A 16867-nucleotide genomic window follows, 5' to 3' on the forward strand; every position below is an offset into this window, starting at 1 on the left:
CACTTGTGATAAAAGGTAACAGGATATAGGTAACACAGACAAGCGTACAACCAGCGGACGCCTGCAAAACCAGAAGCAACGTAAGCGCGTTGCTGACCCTAACCCCAATCCCCCCAGGAGCTCTGGTCATCTTACTCACCATCAGGAATACAACACAGCTTAAAAGCAGAATTCTTTATCTGTGATCTTCTGTAAGGTCGAGGTACTTCCCCAATCGAGCTGCTCGAGATTATAAGTAGAGAATTTTCTGCTGTACCCTACATCAGTCACGTTGAAGATGTATTAAGTATTCTTTTGTAGGCTTCTAATAATTTATATTGACGTCAAAACTGACCTTTTGTTTTGGTAGGTGTGTATCTTAGCTGTACATTACATTGAAACTACTGAATGGATTTTAACATAATTTGCAAACGAAAATAACCAGTGTCAATTAAATCGACCAGTAATACAACGTAGGTTATGAGAGACAACTCAAAAAGTTTTTAGCAGATCTCGATTAAATTAAAATAGAACTACAGACAAAACCATCTTTCGATTAAGAAAAGAAGCGATGAAATCGGTTCACTCAGTCAAAAGTTCCGAGGTAACACACGTAAAAAAGTGGAATTGAAAACCTTCTCCTTTTTTGAATTCGGTTAAAAATATTGCATAATTGGAGAACACTGGGTAGTCCATATTATAATTAAGTACAGTTTCCTTTGGGTGAGGGAATGATAGTCAAATGATTTTATGACACAGGAATGTGATTCTTAAAATTGTTACATATTAAATACCAACTTAGCTTAAATAAATAATTAATTGTACCTTTGGATTACGCATTTGTTTTTAAGATAGTAAATTTAACTTCGGTCCAACTAAATGAACAGTTTGTTTTAATTAACCATAAAATATTTCTTTCATATTTCAATTTTAATGTCAATATAATTAATTACTACGATTAATTACAATTTTAGTATTAGCATATCAATCGGTATAGGATCTAACAGAACGTAAAACTTTGAAATTGAACTTTAAAAAGGAGACATCGATAAAAATCTAATAAAAAAATCGATGCATTAGGGTCCATTAGAACGAGACGAAATTTTATTAATTCTTTATCAACGGCCGCGTATTATCAGCTGAGTAGCTCTTGATTTATACTGTCCCGTTATCTATTGAGATGCGGCCGGCGCCACCGCTATCAGCGCTTATAGATTTGAAGTATGGGAAGTTATTTCGGCTCCTGTGCCTTCGGACAATTAGAAGGATTAACGCTGTTCAATTGCAAGCGATTTAAAAGCGCTTTATGTGCTTGATATCTTGTACAAGGTATGTCGCACAGAAGTGTTGTTCTCCCGTGGTGACTACGGTAATTTGGGACAATTTAATTGTATCCAAACCAGCGTATTTATCTTAACCTTTAAAAAAATCTAATTTTCACTTCATTTTTCAATTTTATTTCCTTAAGAAGAACAGTGACTTCGTGAAGTTGGAAAATTACGTTCTATGTTAATAGTTATATTTACTTAAAAGTGTCTTACGGATCTCGATATCCCAAGTATATTATTTAATTATATGTTATTATATTTTCACTATCAGTTTCCACTTCATCTGTTATAATACCTATCAGTGGCATATATGGTAGATAAATTTTATCTGCAACCAGTGAATTTTACCCAAACTTTTATCTTTTCGATACCTTCGTTCGTCAAATAGCGTTAATCACAACTGGTGGAACAGGCCCTTCATGTTTTTACTTTATTACTTCATCTAGTAGGTACTAATTTTATGTATGTCACTGTCTTATTAAAAAACAAAACTGTATTCAAGCTTATTATAATTTAGACAAAAAAAGTTTTTACTACTTACGTAAACTTTTCTCCAAATTCATGATTCGTTCACAAAAATTCATTCTTTACATTCTTTAATCGTTCATTCCTACGAAGCATCATCGATGAGATAACGTCTAATCTCCACTATAATGTAACAAATGTTAACGAAATTAAAACCAACCATCAAGCAACAGTGTTGTGTATGCTGTTGCGTGTTATCTATACTTATATTACAGACAGAATTAATTTTCTTTGTCTGTGTGTGAAGGGTAATAACCGAAACGGCTGCAAGTGAAAAAAATATGCATCTCGCTAAAGTAACAATAGATTGTTAGATATTAAATAAACATAAAAGGTAATATTATTTTAAATCAATAAGCGCTCTACAACGGTTTTCAATAGGATTTTTTCTGTCTCGTCTGGAAACACAAACAATACACAACCATAAACGTCAAGACCGCGACAAACATTCGTATGGCCAATACAAATATTTTTCATTGGGGATCAAACACTACATACTACATACATACACACTACTGGACCAATTTTGAAATATCTTTAACAGGAGAATGTAACTTTATCACTGAGGGTAAAATGTCGTAGTACACACGATCGAAACCGCGGCGGAAAACTAGCGTAATATAAAAAGCAATGTTATTAAGCTAAGTCACACAATTTTTTTCTGATTCAATATCGCGTTTCGAAAGTCCTCGTGTTATCACAATGATTTATTGGTAGAAAGTGAATTATGTAGATAACGACTTTATTATCTGATTTTATAATACAGATTTATTTATAACAAAACCTTCATCTGAACCATAGTGAATATTATATACATATGAATATTATATACATAGGAAAAAGTTAAAAACATGTCTGTCATATACATAACAAATTATTGCTTTGATAAAAATGTTTATCCATATTAGCCTTTTTATAATACCCTTAAAGTTGAAAATCGTCATAGTCTGTCATAAAAGCCTTTAATCTATACTAATATTATAAAGCTGAGTTTGTTTGAACGCGCTAATCTCAGGAACTACTGGTCCGATTTGAAAAATTATTTCAGTGTTAGATAGCCCATTTGTCGAGGAAGGCTATAGGTTATATATCATCACGCTAAGACCTGTACTGTGTGGCTACGGTACTAAAGAATATAGCCACTCCCTCTCTTCCCGTGGGTGTCGTAAGAGGCGACTAAGGGATAACATAGTTCCGCTACCACCTTGGAACTTGAAAAGCCGACCGATGGCGGGATAACCATCCAACTGCTGGGTTTGAAATATATAGGCCGAAGACGGGCAGCAGCGTCTTCGGTGCGACAAAGCCAACCCTGCGGTCACCAACCCGCCTGCCCAGCGTGGTGACTATGGGCAAAACACATGAGTTCACGCTATTTTTGGAGTAAACTTGTGGAGGCCTATGTCCAGCAGTGAACTGTAAAGGCTGAAATGATGACGCTAAGACCAATAGAAGCGGAGCACAAATGAAGACTGTTTCAAAATCGTTTTTTTTTTCCTTTTGAGAGCTTCCGCTGCGTGCGCTGCAGTTTCGCAAAAATCATGTATAACAGACTTGTTCGTATTTCACGCGTACGAAGTCGCGGGCAGAAGCTAGTAATATACAAAACCCCTACCACGATAGAGGACGTTCTAATCTTTTAAAGATTTCACGAAACCTATAAATTAGACGAAATCAAATACGAGTAGATCACTTTGACAAGCTTCGATCGTAAATATTGCGAGTAACTGACAAGCGGATTATATGACAACCGAAAGTTTATTGGTCATGATTTTAGCTTTACAATCCTAATTATAAATTTTAAATTACGCTTGATAATCGAAAATTTGCTATAATTTCTAACCTACCAAAATAAGAGAGTATTATATTACATTTAGATAAATATTTTTTGTCTACACAAAATAATGGATGGTGGTAGAGAATTTTACCTAATAAAAACTATTTATATAGTGAAAAATAGTTATTAAAACAAAAAATTTAAAATATTTTTTAGAATTTTTTTTTTTTTGTTTTATTTTTGTTTTTTTTTTTTTTTTTTGTAAAGCTATTAGACTGAACAACGGACAACTGGACTATATAGACAGCAATAGTTTCATATTTCAACAGAAATCACCACAAACGCACTAAGAAGTTACTAAACTAAGAGAAATAGTCATCAACATTATCTTATTTCCATCCTGTTTCTATGAAAACGGTATACGTACCTAGATATACGTCTATAATGTGCTCACAACTAACACAACCGTGATAGAGTCTTACGCATTCATTGAGTATAATATTAATTTAGTAAAAACAATAATACATCATTAGTTCATTAACATTAAGTGTTTTATTTATTTCACAATCATAACAATTCGGTTTAAAGAATCTTTATTTTTCTCATAAGACATACAATTTCAGTATATAGTCACTTAAAATGAGAAACATTAAAAATAATATGAAACGGTATAGTAATGTTCGGTGCGTGTGTCTATATGTTTTGGTGTGTGTGTGTGTGTGTGTGTGTGTGTGTGTGCGCGCGCGCGCGCGCGTGTGTGTGTGTGTGTGTGTGTGTGTGTGTGTGTGTGTATATTGGTGCGTGCGGTCGTCTGTTGGTGCATGCGTGCGTATGTAGCGTGTATTTGTGTATTTTTTATGTATGCGTGCTTGATATAATATTATTAATGAATTTGTGTTTTCTAGTATTTTTTATTTATTTATTTTATTTTATTTTATTTTTTTTAATTTTTTTTTTTTTTTAATTTTTTAAAGCCTGTATAGGCAAGTTAATATTACGTTTAATCAAAGTTACTAAGAATGTAATTTTTTAGCAATTCTTTAAATTTTGCCATGGACTTTACGTTAGTTATACATTCGGGTAAGTTATTATACATTCTAGCTCCATCATATTTTATATTTAATTTACCGTAATTTGTCCTGGTTCTGGGTAACTGTATTAAATTGGTATTTTTCCTGCGTTTACTATATTTACTGGGATTTTTGAGATCAAAACGTAACTGGGTTTGTAGTGTTCCTTTGAGTATTTTTCTGACTAACATGCATGTATTGTAGGTATATATCTGTTTTACATTAAGAAGCTTTGTTATTTTGTAAACATCTTTTGTAGGTGTCAAGAAATCCATTTTATATAGTACTTTTATTAGTTTATTTTGTGTTCTTTGTAAAGGTTGTAAGTTACTCTTAGCTGCGCATCCCCATATCTCAGTAAGATACTCTAGATGTGGTTTAACTAAGGTATTGTATATAACAATTCGTAGTTTTTCTGGTATGCATTTGGATAGATTTCTTAAGCAACCAAGTAAAGAAATTAGTTTTTTACGTATTTTCATTATGTGGGGTTTCCATGTTAGCTTGTGGTCTAAAATTAACCCGAGATATTTTTCTTGTTCGGATATTTTTAGAATGTCATTATTTATTTTAAGCGTTAAATTTTGATTAATATTTTTGTTTTTAGCGGCGAAAATCATGTATGCTGTTTTGCTGGTATTTATTGTGAGAAGGTTATATTTAAACCACTCTTCAAGGGTATCAAGATCTTTTTGAGATTTTGCCATAATTTCATTTATATTTTCTCCATAGTAGAAAAGGCATGTGTCATCTGCATATAATATTATATCCCCAGTTAGGTCGAGTTCACTAATGCTATTAATGTAAATCAGGAATAATAATGGTCCTAATATGGATCCTTGTGGGACACCGTGAGTTATCATATTATTAATTACAGAATAAACTATACATAACAGGTTAAATAAAAAAAATCAGAGACTCGTCTCTTGTCTCTGTGAACAACAAGCTTCTGATTGTCATAATAATTATAATCCATTCTCAGGACAAAAGCACAACAAATCTACTACATATATTACTCATAGGATTTACTACATTAATATTTACCTAAAGTAAGTTTTTATATATACCTATAACAATAACATAATTGTGTTAATTAACTAGCTGCCCGACAGACTTCGTTCTGTCAAAAGTTTTTTTTTTTTTTTTAATATTAAAACCATATAAAAAAAAAATGGTGGTTGAGCCATTCTCGAGTTATGCGCTTAGCAACATCCGTTTTTATTTATATAAGATTATTAATATTTTTAAATTATTATATATAATAAATTAATTTAAGACGTTAGCGTTACAACTCGTAACATTTACAATCTGTCTGAAGTAGAGTCGAATCGTAAAATCCACGTTCCGTCATAACAGACGCGGTCCATATTGCATTGTTGGGCTAATTGGATAGAGATCCTTATCACGCACCGATAAAATGGAATAGATAACATTCTGTAGTGACTTATTAAGGTCGTTCTCAGAATAATATTAGATGGAACGATACGGCGTGTGTGCGGCGTACGGACAGCAAAAAAATGTGTACTTTTTATATACCTATTCGTAAGCTTTTTTATAGTAATTTATAAATTGTTCTTATTATCAGTAGAGGCTTACTCGATTAAATTATAAAATTACTCGTATTGTAGATTTTTTTAATTAAAAGGTATTTAATAAACAAAATAGTTTTCTAAATATCATTAAAGTCATTTGCAAGTTTTATCAAAATAATGAGACGCTGGTGGCGACAGTATGTTAGATTATAAAATTATATAACAATGCAATGTTGTAAATAAAAATACAAAGGATTCTATAGAGTACATGAAGTACAATATATACAATATGGTATATATTGTTACTATAACTTTTACACATTTATTCCAAATTTTATCCTTTCGAAATATGTATGTATACTTGTAAAATCTTTGAACATTGATACCTGAAAATTACCAACTTTAATCTGGAACTGTGCAAAAAATACAAAGTCATTATTTATACACACAACACTTTCCTTCATATATCTGTGTGAAATCGGGGCGTGGCACTAGTATTTGCAGTAATAATCTAAACCCTTTTTGCTGTCTCTACCCGCAGCCTATCAGCGATCAGCACAACGTATCGCGTTGTGTAGTTTTTGCGAAATTGGTCCCGATCGAGTCTTACAGCGCGAGTAGATTCCCTGGACCTTGTCTGATTCCCTCGCCTCTCGGAACCGCTCGGGACTGACTCACCTGATCAATTGTATTACGGAATGGCAGACGTAACATGCAAATCACTACACAGTTATAAAACAAAGTCGCTTCCCACTGTCTGTATGCTTAAATCTTTAAAACTACGCAACGGATTTTGTTGTGGTTTTCTTTAATAAATAGAGTGATTCTAGAGGAAGGTTTATATGTATAATAAATGCATAATATAGTAGGGGAACACTGATAGATTTAGAGGTTTCTAATGTGATGTAGTAAATACACATATTTTTTTACGCTTACGTTACAAATATTTATGTTATATTTATATTTAGTATCAGCAATCAAGCGGGTGAATACTCATGCGAACAAAGGGCGGGTCACTAGTATTGTATGATGCTCAAGTTGATTCAAATATCTTTGTTAATTTTTACATGTACATGTTTTTGGATAACAAGTTAGGGAAGTAGTCGCGGCAATTGTGAAGATCTTTGCATACTTTTACATATAACCTTTTTAATGACAACTTGGTGGAGGGGTCATTGCACCAGCTGTCGATTGCGCTATTGTGAGGACTCGATCGTCGCTCATAGCAAGTGATTAGTTAGGCCATATCGATGTTTGGCTGTAGTCTGAGTATTTGACAGGTGCAGGTACTTTCGAACCCCCGACTTGAACTACTAAAATCCCAACTTTAGCTTTTACCCTATGTAGCTTATTGGGTTTCCTGCAGTTATATTGATTAAGTCACATCTGATAATAGTCCCAAACATCGCAGTAGTTTTGCATGTAGTTAGAAAGTACCGTTTACTTTTATAATGCGATCTAACAAAAAATGTGTCCTTGATAGTGTAGCAATTGGTCCGCTTAACATACGCCGTTTTAACATAATTTTACAAACTGAATAATTTTTAGTGTTAGTAAGATGCAATAAAAGAGATTTGGAGACACATGCTGCATTGGTTGATCCGGTATTGATTTGATTTCATGAATTTCGATTAAGTCTTTTGACTGAATACGTAACATACATAATTTATTTATTGTTATATTTATGTTACATGTTCTTTTAATATTATTTGACTGTCAAAGGTTTAAATTACTAAAAAATATGGTAAATACATATAGTACGTTAGAATGAAACTAATTTAATTTGTAAAGTCTCAGTCAAAATAGATATACTATGTAATATTTTTAAAAATGTTATTTGCGACGTAACGATCAATCTAGATGCAATTATCTATATTTAACTCTCAATGTGTAACCCAGAACCGATGCGACAGATAACTGCTAGTAATTTGAAGAAAAGATGGCAAATTTATCTGATGTAAGCAAATTGAGTGCAGGTGTTAAGTGGATGAGTCGTTTGCAAGCCGTAACAAGTTGTAACTAGATGTGGGATTAATTATTATGCGTTAACGTAACTATTAAAATCGTGGCGTGATACAGATCGATTGGTGCTCCGTTTATAACGAAAAGCTTTGAAAGTTTACATTTTTAATCGAAATATGGCGATAGTTTAGCTATTTATTAGTAATCATCCATAATCCTTCTCCTATTTAGAGAAAGAGGCATATGCACAGCAGTGAGATGTTAAAGGCTGTAGCAATAATGTATATTCACCTTTACTGTTATACAAAAATACATCACACATAAATGCAAATTAACAAAACATACAAGGAAGCCATTGCTTCAAGTATTAGATAAATAGACAAGATTGCCAATGTTAGTTAGGCTATTAAGTTTTTTTGAGGATTAGGGCACTAAAGACCCTACCCCATTATGTGTACCACTAAATAAATGTTCCATGTAAGTTATGACTTATGTGTGCATTGATTGTTATATACTTATAATTTGAATCAAAGAAAATACTGGATAGTAACTCGTACAAGTCATGTGCGTTCAAACGCACCACCGACTAATCTGAAAGGTAATCCAGTGGTAAACCAGAATATATTTACCGTGTAGTTTCCTTATCCATGAGGCTTGCAATAAAATTTTATAGCAAAAGAAGTTAGCAGTTAAATTTCACTAAATTAGTAGTTTTTAGGTGTTGTAAGTTTAGTTAAATTATAGAAGGCAGAAATTAACTACAGACTAAGAAACTACATATACCTACTATACGAATTTCTATAATTTTAAATAATCGTATTATTTGATAATTGAAATATACAAATGAAGGTGGTAATTACTGAATATATTGTATAAAATACTTTGCATCGACTATTAAATCCAACTAAATAAAAAAAAAAAATTAGCTAAGATATACCAGTCCGGCAACTTCGATCCAGTCTGTAACATCCCACCGCTGGGCATTGGCCTCTTTTGCCATGTAGAAGAAGGATCGGACCTTAATCACGCTGCTCCACTGCTGGTTGGCGGATTATTTCCTACTGTTAGTAACGATCGCTATTAGGTATTTATGATGACAACCGGGACCGACGGCTTACCGGGAGCATAACTGGATTATATTTTACATCAGGCTATCCTGATCTGGACCGGACCGAGTCCTGATCTAGTATGCCTTACCATACTTGATTATATTTTACATCAGGCTATCCTTGTCTGGACCGGATCGGGTCCTGATCCCGTAGAAGAAGGAAAGGAAGGAGTTAATTAGTAGTCCCCCGAGTCCCGAGGAAGTAGTTAATTAGTAGTTAATTATTAGAAAGTAATAAATAAAATTTAATTAATAATAATATAAAAATAAATAAAAATAATTGATATTTAAAGTAAAAACATAAATAAATAATACATTGGAAAAAATAAACGGAAATTAATATCATAATAATTATGTTAAGTAACATATTTATAATATCGATTCGTGTATTTTAAAAGGACCGGACCGAACCGGCTGATCAGGATGAGATAAAATTTCCCGATCAGGACCCGATCAGGAAATCTCATCTCATCCTGATCAGGTCCAGACAAATCTTCTGTGTTACATACCTTATCCGGTCCAGATCAGGCCGGTCTGGTCCTTCTAAGGAACACGAAAAAATTTCTACTCGGGCTTCTGGAATTGCAGACGTCTATAAGGTAATTGCTTACCATCAAGTGAGCCGTACGTTGTTTGCCAATTTAGTTAGTAAAAAAATGTTTGTACAAATTCTAATATCCATCCCAAGTGGGAATCCAACCCGAAAACCGCAGGTGCACCACTACACCAGAGCGGTTGTTATCATAGCCAGCAACTTGATCTAGTAAAATTAAATATACAAACGCAGCACAAACTCTTAGATGCGTCGTTTCCTTATGTGATAATTTAGTTTTTTTGTGGTTTTCCTTCATTTTACCGTATTTGTTTTGGATTAATCTCTGTTACTGGGTATTTTATAGACGTAATCCAATTGATGTTTAAGGTTCTTTTTTTATCTGACCTAATTATATTTATTTTATTTTATTAGTAAATCGACCCTTCGACGTTCATTAATAAACTTACCAATGAAAAAAATAATTTTGTAACACTGTTTTACTGTTGTGTTTTACTATACTATATTATAACGTGGTTTTGCATTAAAACTTATCGTATATACAAGAACTTATAAATAAATAAATAATAAATAATCTCTCAATCACCAAGTCTTTACACAAGATCTTTTAAGAGAAAGCATGCTTATTTCAGCGTATTAGGAGAGGCTCCGGAACCACTACATATATAAGAAATATTATTTCAACAATTAAAGGAATAACGACTCTATTACTTATATACTTAAATAGCTAAGCATAGACAAAACCAAAAAGAATATTGAATCTTAATAACATTTAATATATCAAAACGAATCTATATTTCCACATACTCTGTTCTTTTTTAAAAAAAAAAACTAGTGTCAGAAACCGTCAAACACAATCACAATTACAATTCGTGCTACATATATATATTATCATTTATTAATTTCAAAATATCGTTATGTAACGCGATACTCTGATCATAGTAGAGGGCGCGCTGGGTGGGCGACGGCGTGGCTCACCGGTCCGGCTCATTTGTCAAGGGCACCCGCTACCACGATACGCCCTTTGTGTGCCACGATCGTATCGCGAACAATGCAGTGTTTATACGCTTAAGCTGGTTAACACATTTGTTACGGAGGTCAGGACTTAATTCTGTTGCACTGTGGACGATTTAGTTCGTATTTTTTTGTATGATATGTATGTTAAGAATTTTGTTTTATTATCAAATTTTGCTAATTAGACACAGTACGTCTTACTGGATAAAGCAGGAAAACATCGTAAAATACGTTATTAAAGTATTATGGAGTTGTGTGCTGTGTGGTTACGGCATTAAAGAATTTAGCCACCCCCTCTACTCCCGTGGGTGTCGTAAGAGGCGACTAAGGGATAACACAGTTAAACTACTACCTTGGAACTTAAAAAGCCGACCGATGGCGGGATAACCATCCAACTGCTGGTTTTGAAATGCACGGGTCGAAGACTGGGAGCAACGTCTTCGATGCGACAAAGCCAGCCCTGCGGTCCCAACCCGCCTGCCCAGCGTGGTGACTATTGGTAAAACACATGAGTTCACGCCATTATTGCGTGTTGTGTGTGTGTGTGTGCGTGTGTGTGTGAAGTTCTGTATATTTATATATAAATTTTGTTGTAAAATTCTTTTGTTCAATAATGGGTTTTGACATGGTAATTAAATAAGTAAAAGCTGTCATACTTGTCGTAAATAAAAACCATTACCGCATCATAAAAACTAAGCACTGGAAAGTAAAAACAAACATTCAAACACTATTTGTAGCTATAAAACAACACAAATTGACAACGCAGACGATATACCATTAAAAATAATCCAATGCTTGCTTAATAAGGAATTACAAATATTGCTACAAACAAAAACATCAATGGATAATCGAGAACGATAATAATCTTAGAACATAGGTGGCCGGTAACACATCGGTAGCAGCTTTTTACATTTTTTATCTCTGTCACACCCATTTGTTTACCCATTGTGGGCCCGTCGGTGGTTCTTGTTAGATTATTTTTTGTTTCAACCGATAATATTGTTCTCGTATCGAGGAGATTAAGATCAGATGGCTTTTACAAATGTAAGCAAGTGTGGTGTTCGACTAAAGAATGTCATGTCACTTTTGTAATTGTAACGAATTTTTAATATTTTGTATCTTTTGTGTTGTTAATAATTTCGCGGGATCGTTGGACGATGATATCTTAAAGCGGTTTGGGATTTCGCTTAAATGGTATGAATCGGTTCTCCGTACAGTCACATTTCAGGAAGTAAGCAGAAAAAATTTTTATACTTAATTTTGACAGCTAAGCAAAAGCTTGGGTATAGGTACCTACTTAGAAATATTTTCCAGTAATACTCAACAATGCAAAAAGGTGTAATAAAAATGATCGTAATATTTGAAATTCTAGTTTCTGTCTACAACTGTTCTTTTCTAGAAGAAATTTCTTCTAGAATAAATAAGTTTATCTTTATATTTGCGTCTTTTAAAACAACAAATTTCAAACTAATTTAAACAAGAATAAAACACGGGAAATAAATTCAAACAACAACACATTAAAAATACTTCTAAAAAAAAACTCCTCTGAGTAATTTTCAAAAAAGAGTACACAAGTAATGAGGTACACATACATCGAAATTTACATTTCATAATTGGCTACTTTAAACTTCACATTACCATTGTCATCACAATATAATAGACCCGCTTTGACATTTGAGAGAGACCCTAGAATGTAACTTGGAGCGAAACTGAAAGAAACGACAAAAGTGTGTTTTAAAAAAAATTTTTTTTTGGCGAGTTAAATAATATGACAGAATATTTTGCGAGTATTCTTATCGCACTTACTTTATAGTAGCATGCAATTTCTAATTATTATGAAAAATTATAAATTATTTGGTGTCATGGGACACCAGCTAGGAACGAAGTTCCTTTGGATAGTATAGAAGCAACAATTTGAAAAAAAAATGTTGATTTTTATATAATTATTTTTTCTAGTTCTTGATTTTTTTTTTAATTTTGTTGATTGGTTTTTAATTAAGTACATAAAAGTATTTAGGAAATTTAGTATTTTAGAAAATAACAAATACCATAAAATAAAATAAATCAAACAAAATAATACGTCCTCGGTCTTTTTTTTTTTTTTTTTTGAAGTAATACTTCTTTACGCACGCTTGAATTGGACGGTAAGCTGGTGAATGCGTGACGAGAGCGCTACGCGCTAAAAGTGTGAGTGGACGACACGAACGCAGCAAGGGAGAGATGTGCGAGTACACATTTTCTTTTTCTATTTTTCCTCATAGCCAGCTACGTTTCGTATATCTAAGACACCGTGCAGGCCACAATCCTATTGATAAAGAATTTTTACTTCAACCGCGTGGTCTAAACTCTAGCACACAGTTTTTTTTTTTTTTTAATACTAGTGTTGTAATCATTTAATCACGGATTAGTCACGGATCTAATCACGGATATATAAACACCTCGGTTAAATTAAACGGCATTAGAAGTAATTTGAGAAACTCTGTTACGCTGGTGACGTCACGTTATCCTTGGCATATCGTAACCGAATCTTATCTCAACGATCCGGTTTACGATCACGCTTATCAATTCGTGCTTCAGTTTTAGACTCGATCTTGAACGTAAACAGCTGTAAAAGCATTTTAGACGGCTGTTTATATTTTCATACCATATAACGTATGTAAAGTTTTAGGTAATTAAAGCGGTTTAATTGTTAGGTAATAAAATGATGTTAGGGTGAAGATCTTTGAATGTAATAAGATTTTCTGAAAAAATACTTAAAATGAGGTATGATGTAACTATTTAATAATTATCTAAAATTTTTATAAAGATGTACATGTGTCCTAGTAGATGGCTGGCTGAACCACCAGACGACGAGAAACTTAATTATTATTCACATAAAATAACAAAATAATGTACTTATCAGGAAAAATGAAAATTTAAAAAAATTATACATCAAATTTAATGTCATAAAAGGAACTGGCTTAAATTCTACATATATTTATATTATTCTAATAATAAAAATAATTAACGGACACCATTGTCACCAAAAAATTATTGAATTTGCAGAATATCAAAACTGTGAAATTGTTACAACTATTACCGTTACGATACTCATAGTAGACTTGTATCTCGTAATCTGCAAATATAAATCCTGGAATATATTTTAAGTTTAATAGCGTTATAGGCCGTATTATAATCAGAGAGGCGGTACATAAATAGCCAGAAACGTGCCAACGGTAGGTTTTCATAGAATTGGCACGACGCGATCCGTTTTGGCAGCTGCTCCCGATACACGTAACTTAAGCGATGCGATGGTCGATACGACAAGTTTACAACACTCGCGAGCCCCGACTGTACGCCTAAATCCGCTGCGAAAGAAAATTTTAGTCGGAAAATATTGAGGACCACGTTCCGTTCGTTGTTAGGTGAGCTAGAATAGTTTAGTTTAGACAATTTCTGTTGTTACGTGAACGCCTTTTTTGATATTCATAAAAAATGGCATAAATAACGTAATTTTTTTTATTTCGTACAAAAAACAGCATGAGGATTGATGGTAAATTTAAGTAGACTGATGATATGATATACATATATGACTTGTTTAAAAATAATAAATAATACTTACCTAAGTAAATAAAACACAGTATATACATGTGTAAAAGAGACGGAAGCTTCGATTCGTTTTATAAGGGAAAAACAATTTAAGCCATACTTTGCACCTATAACAGATGATTTTATTTAGAACAAAATGTCATTATGTTCCACTGCTACGTAAATAGTGATAAAACACAAGCCTGAAATATGAATGCAGCTACAAAACACATATGTATCTCTAATATTGATCATAATTGTAATAAAAATTCGTAATATCACACAAAGTTGTACTAGAATTATTTGTTCGTTCGACATTCATATTCATTTGCATGTCCCATTTCCTAAACGGTCGTTTTCAAGAATATTGCAGCCTGGACTTTTAGACTTAACCCGTGTCATAAGCGAAGCGAGTTAATGAAAGTCAACTTTTTGCTTAGACTATTTGAAATAAAACTTCTATACGTACGCTTGATTTGGGGAGTAAGCTGGTGAAGTGAGTAAATGTTACGAAAACTGTGATCGGGCAAGACAAACGCATGTTAATACTTTGATAGGGATATATAAGTATATAAGTTAGTGAAGGTAGATAGAGTTACGTTTCGTAAGTTTTACTTCAGTCATCCCGACTAGAAAAGAGGTCAGGCTCAACCAGATCATGTACCTGGACCGGACCAGCATAGAATGAGGCACGCCAGATCCGGCAAGCTCTATCAGGACCAGATCTGGTCCAGACAAGGATAGCCTGATGTAAAATATAACCAAGTATGGTAAGGCATTCTGGATCAGGACCCGGTTTGGTCCAGATCAGGATAGTCTGATGTAAAATATAATCAAGTATGGTAAGGTATACTGGATCAGGACCCGGTCCGGTCCAGATCAGGATAGCCTGAAAGAAATTACGTGAACTGAGCCTGAATCGCGCTATTAATGTTTTTAAGGGCACTTAGTATATATACAGTTATCAGGACAGTCTAGCAGGGAGTCCATTTCTACACAGGGGAGCAGTTGTAAGTAATAGGAAATAGTTAATTAGTAGTTAATTATTAGAAGTTAATAAATAAAATTTAATGAATAATAATTATTAATTAATAACATAAACATAAATAAAAATAATTAATATTTAAAGTAAAAACATAAATAAATAATACATTGGCAAAAATAAACGGAAATAAATATCAAAATAATTATGTTAAGTAACATATTTATAATATCAATTCGCTTTTTCTTTTATTAAAAAATTTTTTCAAGAATGTACATTCGTGTATTTTAAAAGGACCGGACCGAACCGGCTGATCAGAATGAGATAAGATTTCGATTTCCTGATCTGGAAATCTTATCTCATCCTAATCAGGTCCAGACCAATCATCTGCGTTACATGCCTTATCTAGTCCTGATCAGGCATGCCTGGTTCGGTCCTTCTAAGGAGGACGAAAAAATTTCTACTCGGGATGTGGTCTAAAGCACACTCGTTTTTTTATGAATATAATTCAAATTATAATACGTAATTGTTTTTATGTAGGAGTCCTGGAGTTTTTGTTTTTATAAGTGTGTTAATTTAAATTTTGATAAGAAATAAAAAATGGATATTTAGTGTTTTGATATACTCTACTACAAATTCGTTGAAATATAATTTTAAATTTAAATAAATTAAACGAAATTATTTTTTTTATACATATTCAGAAAAAAATAAGAATACCTACATTTTAATATATTGTTAAAATTAACCGAGGAGGTACATATAATAGAATAAAGGGTATTTAGGGTTTGTTCTTTAATTTACATAGATGAGATAACTCCTCGCCTTATTGCCTCCTCTGGTGATAAGAGGGCCGGTGCATTTTTTGCCCAGAGAATCGGCATAGCGATTCAACGGGGAAATGCTGCCAGCATTCTTGGCACAATTCCACGCGGACATGATGTATACCAAAACTATCTGTAAATATTTAGTTCTTAAGTTGTGAATTGTAAATATGTATATTTAGCTATTTGTAAATAAAATCGTTATTTACATAGGGTCTAGTTCACGAACAAAGTTGCGTGCAACAGCTAGCTACCAAAGTCGTCACGGTAGTCACTTCCAAGATTGCTTTAAAATTGAAAATGTATCGAATAATTTGTGATTAATGAAAATTTTTAGTAATTAATGAAACACCATCAAACTAGCTAGCTATAAAACTGAGCTTAAATATTGTTTATTTTTACATTCTTTTAAATATTATATAAAAAAACATATATTCGAGACTAATACCTAATTTATACATGTTCTATTGTATCACAATTCGAATACGCTTTTTAAAACGCTTCATCCTCTACAATAGAACCGCATTATGGCGAATTTTTCGTTTTTAAAAGTGGCAAATTATAGCATAAGCAATGCGCAGTTAAATTAGAGTATTAACATTTTTATGGGCTATTTATTCGGCGGAAGGCTGTTTCGGACAATTGATGG

Source organism: Melitaea cinxia, chromosome 3 (genome assembly GCF_905220565.1).
Source record: "Melitaea cinxia chromosome 3, ilMelCinx1.1, whole genome shotgun sequence".
NCBI classification, from domain to species: domain Eukaryota; kingdom Metazoa; phylum Arthropoda; class Insecta; order Lepidoptera; family Nymphalidae; genus Melitaea; species Melitaea cinxia.